Consider the following 10,543-nt stretch of genomic DNA (forward strand, 5'->3'; position numbering starts at 1 on the left):
AATTATGACGTTTAATTGTTTCAGTAGGTCAACAAATTTTTTAAATTGGCCCGCGTCTTTGGTTTTAATTAGCCTTTGAGGATAAGGGATAGGTGGTTTGTAAGGCGGTGGAGGTACATAAGGTTCTTTTTTTTCTACGGTTTCCTTATTACACTCTTCCTTTTCCTTAGGTTTACCTTCTTCCTCAGTTGACTTTTTAGAGTTTTGGTTCTCAATCCTTGGGTCAGATGGTCCTTCTACCTCTGTACCACTTCGTAATATAATTGCATGAGCGTGGCCTTTCGGATTAGGTTGGGGCTGTCCAGGAAATGTACCAGTTGGGGCAGCAGTAGGCGCTTGTTATTGAGCTACTTGCGAGATTTGTGTTTCCAGCATTTTATAATGGGTAGCCAGGGCATCTACTTTACTTGCTAGTTGTTTAATCTGTTCGCTAGTGTGTACATTCTGGTTTAAGAACTCTTTATTGGTTTGCTGTTGAGAAGCTATGAAGTTCTCCATCATGATTTCCAAGTTGGATTTCCTAGGAACGTTATTGTTAGGTGTAGATGGGGTCGGCTTTTGATATCCAGGTGGTACAGCTGGAGCTTGACTGGGAGCTTGACCTGGTGCGTATAAAGCGTTGTTACTTTTATATGAAAAATTTGGATGGTTCTTCCAGTTTGAGTTATAGGTATGCGAGTAAGGATTTCCTTGAGCATAGTTCACCTGCTCTGTTTGAATTCCTGTTAGGAGTTGACAATCTGTAGGAGTGTGACCTTGAATTCCACAGACTTCGCAATTTTGAGTTATGGCAACCACGGTGGCTGGAGGTGATACATTTAAACTTTCAATTTTCTGGGCAAGAGCATTCACTTTTGCATTAACATGATCAAGGCTACTTATCTCGTACATGCCCCCTTTTGTTTGAGGTTTTTCTACCATTGTTCGGTCGCTTCCCCACTGATAATGATTTTGGGCCATGCTCTCGATAAGTTGATAAGTGTCGGTGTAAGGTTTATCCATAAGCGCACCACCGGCGACGACGTCTATTGTTAACCTTGTGTTGTACAAGAGACCATTGTAGAAGGTGTGAATTACTAACCAGTCCTCTAAACCATGGTGTGGACAAAGTCTCATCATGTCCTTGTATCTTTCCCATGCTTCGAAAAGAGACTCGTTATCTTTTTGCTTAAATCCATTTATCTGGGCTCTCAACATAGCTGTTTTGCTTGGAGGAAAATATCGGGCAAGAAAGACTTTTTTCAACTCATTCCATGTGGTGACTGAGTTGGAAGGAAGAGACTGAAGCCATCTTCTAGCTTTATCTCTTAACGAGAAAGGAAAGAGACGAAGTCGAATTGCCTCTGAAGTGACACCATTAGCTTTAACAGTGTCAGCGTATTGGACAAATACGGATAAATGAAGGTTTGGATCCTCGGTAGGATTTCCAGAGAATTGATTCTGTTGCACTGCCTGTAACAGCGAAGGTTTAAGTTCGAAGTTGTTTGCTTCGATTGCGGGTGGAGCAATACTCGAATGCGGCTCATCCTGCGATGGAGCAGCATAATCTCGAAGAGCACGAGCTGGTTCGGCCATCGCTGGTATCGTCGAAGGAAGGGGATTTTTGAGATCAGGAATTTCGATTGGAGGAAGATTGTTTCTAACACGATACTCCCGAATTCGTCGTAATAATCGGAGATATCATTCAATGTCGTTGATTCGTAAGTAGTACGGCTCGCCTTGTGAGCGAGTGTGTGGCATACAAATCAACGAAAAAGAAGGAAAAAATAAAAATTGCCTTAGTCTCTACAGTGTAACAGAAGAGTTACGATATCGACTAAATAAAAGTCCCCGGCAACGGCGCCAAAAACTTGATCGCGACTTTATGAGTCTAACGGTGGTACTAACTGCAAGTGCCAGTCTAATCGCGTAGTTTTAAAAGATATCGATCCCACAGGGACTTAATGAATTGATCTACCGTTTTTCTAGGGTTACTGCGTAAAGCTAAGGCGGATGATACTTTAATGATTAGGGGGAAAAATAAAACTAAATTTGGATCTAGATAAAATATCAAATAATATGGATATCAGTATGTAGTTTGTCGTAATTAAGGAATCAAATCTTCGTTGGTCTTTTTCTTAATTTTAAAATAAGTCTTTTCAGTAGACACTATTAATTAAAAGTCTTTTCCTCAAACTCTCGCTCTGTTGAATTAGACCATGACTTTATATTTTAACGTACGCTCTCACTATTTCGTTAAATCTAAAATCACTTTTGAAAATAATAGAATCTATGGAAACTCCTTTTGAGAAAATACTAACCGTTTAAACACCCTCGTCTCAAACTCTCGCTTTGTTGACTTAGATTATATGATTAAACTTAAATGCTTAACTCTCGTCCTCACATTTAACTTTTAAAAATAATTTTTGAAAATGATTAGAATTTAATTAACCTTAAAAATTGCTTTCGTCCTGATTTAAAGTTAATGTTCAATTTACACTGTCCAGTTAAAAACTCAAACCGTCGTTCTATTGATTTTAACTTCTTTATGTCTTTTACTCTCGTACAAAAACCTTGGTATTAACTTTGTAAATTGAGACCAGAAAAAGAGTGACTATATTTTGAAATAAATTTAAACCAACTCAATTTTGATTCCTTTATTCCGCTTACTTTACATACCGATATCTAAATTAATTTGCCGGACATGCTAAACATGCATAAACAATAATCATGCATAAATACGGCCATATCAAACAAACAATATATATAAACGGAGGAACAAAGCATATGTAAATTAAAACAATAAATCAATTAATTAATGAACCTGGAAAAATACTAGAAATCTGGATTTTATCTCCTAGCTTCGATGCTCGAACACTCCACCACAAGCCGGTTGGATTTGTTCTTCACAATTCTCGATCAGATAGGAAAGTAAAAACAAGGAAATAAAATACTATGATCTGACGTAAGGTTAGATCCAGTAAAAATTACACAATAATTTCCGGTGTAGAAACTATCGTGAGAAAATAAATTGTATGCTTTTGAAATTAAACTAGAAAAGAAAAGAAAATAAATTGCTTGAAAATTAGAATGATGGAAAAATTGTACGGAGAAGAGAGAGCTTCAATTGGCTTTTGTGAGGTCTATTTATATTCACCTCTCCAAATAACCGTTTTCTTGAATGGGTCTTCCGTGTGGTTCAAAGCGTGCATGAGAAAATTTAGGGGAAAGCGTTCGTTCCGTTACGCACGTAAAGGCCAAAATATAGGAGTGAGATGTGTGACGTCCGTCACACTATGTGTTACGGTCGTAACACTAGGTTTTGGGACGTGACGCTCGGCACGTGCTTGTGGCGGTCGTCACAGCCATTTTCTTTGTTCCAAACGTGGGCTGGGCTTTGGTGCTTCAGCTTGCTGCTTTTCCTAGAAAATCTTCTTTTTGCACCCCTTTTCTTTCTTTTTCACATGTGCTTTAAATAATGATACCTGAAATAAATAATACGAAAATACCGAGTAATATCGAATAATATAAAATAAATTGAATCAAATAACGATATAATTTAATTAAATCAAGTCTAAAAATGTGATATAGTTTCATGTTATCAATCCCGAATTTCCAAACCAAACCTCTTAATTCTAAGTTCATCATCCAAATTGTAAACAACCACACACGAACCCTAAACCACTAATTCGACAATTAATTCTGACGCAACGAAGATCAAACACCAACAGGTTAGGGCTTCAATCTCCCTAACCTGATACAACACTGTGGTAAGTGAATCAAAGCAAGAGCATAAGAATTAAGTGTATTACCTGCCAGAGATGACGACGGAGACGGCGACGACACCGATCACAGGTACATTTCTTATCTTTCCTCGCGCTTCTCTCCTTCTCTTCTTACATCTGGAACTTGCTTCTTCTTGCGAACCAAAATGCGGAAGCGTTGGTGAGAGTAAAGTGTTAATTGGTGGTTCATATCTGCCGTGTAGAGCTTTGAATGATGAAGCTCTCACAAAAATGGAGTAAGCGTGTACTGAAGGTTAGGGAAAGAGCGCAAGATTCGTTTGGATTAGAAAAATTCGGACCCTCATGATTAGCAATGATTGCTCTACTTATAATGTGATCCAATAGGGTATTTTAGGGAATTGAATCTGAGTTGTTAGATCTTCATTCGTCCAGCTGGCAATTAAGTGAATTCATGAAATAAGAATGTGAGTTTTAATTAGGAATTAGGTCACGTGGGATTTAGAAAAATGAATAGCACGTGCTCTAATCCTTGACTCATTTGCTGAAGATCCAACTTTGGATATTTACCCTGAACTAAAGTAGTTTTAATTTGTTAACTTAACTGCTTGCTTCATGAACTGATGTTGTTTTGATAACTTCTTGTTAATTGGATTCTGCAGGATGAATGGAGCACGACCAGCCAAGACACATAACTGATGCCCAAAGGGAAAGGCCTTAGCTTCATTGAGGAATATGCAGAGTTGTTATGCACACCATGGATTGCAATAGGATCGCTTGAGATTTGCATAACTTTCATTGGTTGGCTTGACTTGTCATGGTGAAGAGTTGCCATTGGCCATTGGGATTATTTTGAACTGTTTACTCAGGTAACGACTTCCTCTAACTTGTAATGATCAATGGTTTGGTTTGTAAGCTCCAAGTGAGCTAATATGGTGCAATGCTTTAGTGAGTTTATGATAAACTTCCTTATATATGCATGATCATTTTCTCATGGTTTGCATTGTGGTTCAACACTGAAGCATGACATTTGTTGCACTAGCTTTTGGTTGCTGCATTGATCTTGCCCATGCCATTCACTTGAGATGCCTTATTACATTGCAGAGCTTTTATTTTGGGGTTGATCCAAGGACTGCATAGGTTAGGCTTGTGGGCTTCACTGCAGGTTCTGCATTATTCCTTCTACAGGGGCCAGTTGTACCGATGTGAATGGTTCTTCAAGTATGCCATTACATGCTGATTCAGTTTGTATTACTTGTGGACCTGTTTTTGTGTGGGTTAGAAAAGAGGATTGAATACAAAAAAGGTTTTGTTTTGTGGTTTGTGAACTACTATGTGATGTAGTGTTGTTGCTTATTGGTGCACATAAATGATGTTATTTGCTAGCTAGATAGATGCATTGATATGGCTTGAAATGTTTTTAGAACTTGGCTTGATTGTAGGTCTGTGTTGGTATGCTTCTACCCTCGACTGTGAAGGTGGATCAAGATCAAAAAATGCATGGTTTCAAGCCATTGACATTGTTCCAGAGTAGGCTAGGTATGCCATATGGTGTCCTGTCATGACTTAGGATTTGCAACATAAAGTCTGCCTTGACATGGTTCCTGTAGGTTTTGTTATCTGAACACCTTGTCATGAACCAATATGTACAAGGCCTTGGCTTTATGTGATTCCACAGGGTCCCATGACGCTGCAGGTAGCTCTGAAGCTGTAGTAGGGTGGCTTGGCTCATGCTGCTTCATGGTGTAGCATGGTCACTGTAGCGGGGTATTCGTTACCATTAGAGATATTGACTAAATCCAAGGTAAATCATACAAGTCGAGTCGCCACCACACTTCTATTTATCCAAAGGAATGGTTAGAAAGCGAACAAAAACCTAAAAGTTTTAACAAAAACTAGTAAAAGAGAAACAAAGATCTGGGTAAGAGGGTTGGTTATGTAATGGGAAGGTGCTGGGCACCCAAAACATCCTAGGTACTCCTAGGGAGCCCTTTTCACACTTGTTGTAAAGGTTGTTGTTTTTTTTGTGAAAATTTGTTTGTGCAAACATGATTGAAGGGATGAGAGGAGAATATACAAGTTTATTTACTTTTTTGTGTTTGAGTGGATAAACCCATTGCCTACGTACCATCTTAAAAAGGTAGGATCAAAACCTCGTAGTTCGGGGTAAAAATCTCAAAATGAGTTGGTGAATTGATTGGTCCAAAAGCCTTAAGGTCTTTTGTTATAAAAGGGAGAAAACTCAACCTAAAACCACAAATCCACCATGCGAGGATAGCTTCAACATGCTAGTGAGGGGTTAACCCTATAATAAGCATGGAAGACTCATTGTCCATCACTAAGGATATAGGTGAGTATTACGTCTACCACAAGGATAACTCAAACCTAATAGCTAAAGGTTATAAAAAATTTGATTAAGGAAGTGGCCATTGGAACCACAAAAAGACATTTGACTGGGTTATAATTACCAATTAGAAGTATATACAAAATGGTCAAAGTTGACTTAAAGATTCAATTCAAAATAAGTGTTATGAAAAGAGAGTTTGAAAATCAAAAGCCTAAGGCTTAGGTTTCTAATGTTTGAAACAAAAGGTTAAATGTTTGCACAAAAAGTTTTGGCTTGGGTTAGAGTGGAGGGAAGAAGAAGAAGGGCTAAGTCCTAAGTAATGCAAAAAGGTGAGGGATAAAGAAATAAAACCACAATGGAGTTCCTCTCTTGAGATCATATTGATGATCCAAGTAGCTCCCATCCTTTGGAATAAGCAATCACAAGAATAGTAAGCTCAAGCAATCAAACAAGTCTCTTGAGGGGTCTTCAATGCATCTTGTATCTTTCACTTTGGATGAACATGGCAATGGTCCTTCAATTTAAGCTCTCATAGAATCCCCTAGCACAAAAGCACACACATCAAAGAGTTCCATGAAGTAAATCAAGAATGGACAAGAGTGAGTTTAGAGATTTGGTCCTTCTAATCCATCTTTATCATTAAAGTCCTTTTACTCCAATTTTGCATAGGGAATTGTCCTAGAAACTAAGTCCATTTGTCCATTTCTTTGCATTTGGTTCACAACAATCAAAACAAAACACAAGCACAATAATATATACACAATTATGTGCTCAAGTGAGCAAAAGGCAAATTGCATTAACATAAACATGTGCTCAAGTGAGCAAAGAGAAAAGAAAATGGATAATATGTGCAAGAATAGTAAATTGCATAAAAGTAAAGAGCAAAAAGTAAATGTTAATTGTTAATGGTTAGTGTTAGTAGTTAGTGTGCCATAAGGCGAATTTAGCGCTATGTTAAGCAATCGTAATTGGACTTATGTAGAAGTCACAACTATCTGAGGTCGGTCAATAATAATGTAGGCAACAACACAAGTTAGAAGTCTTGATTAGTGAACCAAGTTCCAACAACTTGCCATGCCAAAAAGAAAAAAGAGAATTGATCTTGTATTGGTTTAAGCCTTTTGCATGATTTAGAAAACAACCTATCCTTAATGCAAAGCCATTCACTTGATCAATTGATCAAGATGAATTAGATTTGAATCAAGGAAGATTAAGTCTCCCTAATCAATGCTAACTTATCAACCTTTAACTCATTGATCAAAAAGAAAGAAGAAGAAGAAGAAGAAGAAGATGAAGAATGGATAAGGAAATGGAAATATCAAAAATGCATAAGGAGAAATAAAATTTACCAATCCATATGTATTGACCAAATGACATTGAAAGTCAATGTCAAACAATGAGAAATCAGAAATGAGATGAAGATTGGAGATCAAACAATAAGCAAAATATTTTTGGCATTTTTAATATTAAAATAAACTTGAATTACAAATAAAAGAAAGGTCAAACTTCAAAATCACTTCAAATCAACCTTGAAAGGTCCAAGTGATTTATCCCAAGTTCAAAAAGGTCAAACAAATTTTGACAAAAAATTTCAGCATTTTTAAAAGTCAGAAACTATTTTTAATCAATTAAAAATGAATAAAAATAACCTAATTGAACTAAAATCTCAAATAAATTAAAAAATTGATGAGAATATTTTTCATAGATCCATCATCATTCAAATAGGTTAGGAAAATATTTTTGTATTTTTTGAATATCAAAAACTATTTAAAATGAATTAAAAATAACCAAAAAAGAGAAAATTCACAAAAAATATCAAATGATGAAATAAAAATTATTAAAAATCAAAATCAGAAACTAGAATTTATCTGGAGACTAATGCAATTGGTCCCATAATTTTTGGATTTAAAATAAAGAAGATATGAATTTTTGAAAATAAAGGAAATAAAAGAAATTAAAATAGAAATTCAGAAAATAGAAAAAACCACAAACGTCTGATCAAGCCTCATTAATTGGCGTGGCTGATCAGACGGATGTGAGATACGCACGCACGGAAGGCATGAGTCAACAGCGAAACATCCAACATTATTGAAAGTCATAAGATCCAAAGGACACGATTCAATCTGGAAACATGATCAAACGGTCTGGATTTAAACTGGTGAACGAACGGTGGTGTACACCACCGTCTTCTCCGGCGAGTACATGAACTCTGGCCAGAGTTGCAGGTTTACAAACCTCAACCAAAATCCACGATCCATATACCAAAATGAAGCTGGGGTGATGTACATCACCCCTGTAATCTTGAATCACACTCAAGATTCCTATAGAGTAAGAAATTTGAGCTGGAAGATTCAGGTATAAAAAATGCAGTTCAATAAATTATGAAATTGAAGCTACCACTAGCTTGCCTCTCAAGTGAGGACTTCAGAAAACACATTGCCCAAGCAAATAGATCAAAGAGTGATGAGTTTCGAAGAAAAAACCAGTTGAAGAACTATCTTGATTTCTGGAAATTTGAGCTTGATTCCTTGCTTCCTTTATCAAAACAGAAGATCAATGAGCTAAAGGATGAAGGTTTATAAGCTTTAGATCCAAAGATTTAACCAGATGTGGTTGAATTTTGGATCTGAAAAATTTGAAGAAAAGTGAACTAGCTTCTTTGGTGTGAGGTTAGGTTTTGATTTCTGCAGCAATTCAGGTTGATTCCAGGGTCCTTTCAAGTGAAGCAAGCAAGTGCATTTATAGCAAGAGCTGATGCAATGCATGATCAAACTCGTGTGCATGTGAATGGGGTCCTCCATGCATGGGCCTGTACAGGCGCATGTGAGGCCCAAAACTTGGTGCAAATGCAAGCTGAAATGAATATGAGATGGCTTGGACGTGTAGTTTGGAGTGAATTGGCCTGTGTGATGAATTTCAACATGTTATGCATAATCATGCCTAAAACTTCTCCTCTTCGAAAATGCCATTTGCCAAATCCAAACATGATCATGTGAGTAATGGTTGGAAAGGTTTTGATGTAAGGAACAATTGTTATGTTGGGAAAAAATCCATTTGAAGTGTGGAAATTGGTGAAATTGGAGTTTAAAGTGCAAGGTGCAAAACATGTAAAGGCAAAGTTTCTAAATTTGGCCAATGTTCAAGCCCTTCTGTTTTGATGATGCAAGCATCAAATGAAAAAACCTCCAACAACAAAGTTGTGGATATTTTCAAGACAATCAAAATGGACTTAAATTTGGCATCATTTGGATTTTTGATGAAAGAGTTATGGGCACTTGAAGTTGGACTTTTTTGCCTTTCAATGCATTTGGCCCAAAATGACCTATAATGTCTTGCATTATCACATGTATTTCCTTTGAGATTTTGTAATTTTTTCCAACATAACATTTGAAGTAGACATCTTAAACGTTCCAATTCATTTGATCCCACCTCAAAATCATAAAAAATGAATGAGTTATGTTCTTGGGAACTTGACCCGAAATTAGGGTTTCAGTCAAAATGACCTATAATGTCTTGGAATGGGAGATGACCTTCCAAGCTTCAAATCAATTTTTGATGAACATGAACGTCGTTCATATTGTCCTTAAGAACATTTTTGCTTTTGGGATCATCTCCATTTGACCAACACATAAAAAGTTAGGTCTCAGTGTATTTCAAAATAGTCAAATGAATTGACTGATCAACTTTTCAAGTCCACAACTCATATCTTGAGGAATTGATGATTGAGGACACTCAAATAAGTTCAAATATGCATGAAATGAAGAATTAAAGAACTTCCCTTGATTATGTTTGATCATGAGCTGAGGTTGCTTCAAGAGCAAGGCATTGTGGTGCACAGATGAACTAGGGTTTCTTTGAGGAACCAACCTCAAACCCTTTGACTTGCTTTGATCAAAATGATAAATTGAGATGCTAGGGAGACACATTTGATGGAGGAGAGCTTTGGGAACCATTACCATGCTTGCTTTCATCTCCTCTTGACCATATCTTTGTACCAATGATCTCCTTGAAGCTTTTGACCTTGTGATTGCTCAAGCTACAAACAAAAGATGTTAGTGACATCTTTTTGTGCTTTTGGTTAGTAAAACAAAATAAGAAAAGCAATGATATACAATTCAAGAATGCTTGGTGATCTCAAACCACTCACAAGAGGTCCCACCCAAAGGCAAAGGGAACCAAGATGCTAATGATCCTTGAGGCAATGCAAAATGCAATGTTATGATGCCATGAGGGATCTTAGGGACAAATTTAGGGTCTTACAGTCACACCTTATGCTACCATTGTGACATTTGCATATGCTGGTTGACGACATTGCAGAACTTATGGCATGGAAGATTGCTCAACATGGCTGTTTGCATTTCCATTGTACTATTGAACATTGCCAACTATTATGGATTTTGATGCCACGGTACTGCTAGCTTGCAGGTAGCTTGGCACTCATGAAACTGATTCAACGATCATGATGGTGTTTGAA

General features: G+C 36.9%; 1 non-coding gene across 1 annotated transcript; it reads left to right on the forward strand.

Annotated features, from left to right (window-relative positions):
* Window positions 1-1,090: 1,090 nt before the first annotated feature.
* LOC127099923 (small nucleolar RNA R71) lies at window positions 1,091-1,197 on the forward strand. The gene has a single exon (XR_007794385.1). It is a non-coding gene; the product is annotated as a small nucleolar RNA R71 (small nucleolar RNA).
* The last annotated feature ends 9,346 nt before the right edge of the window (window positions 1,198-10,543 follow it).

Source organism: Lathyrus oleraceus, chromosome 6, assembly GCF_024323335.1.
Source record: "Lathyrus oleraceus cultivar Zhongwan6 chromosome 6, CAAS_Psat_ZW6_1.0, whole genome shotgun sequence".
In the NCBI taxonomy this organism is placed as follows: domain Eukaryota; kingdom Viridiplantae; phylum Streptophyta; class Magnoliopsida; order Fabales; family Fabaceae; genus Lathyrus; species Lathyrus oleraceus.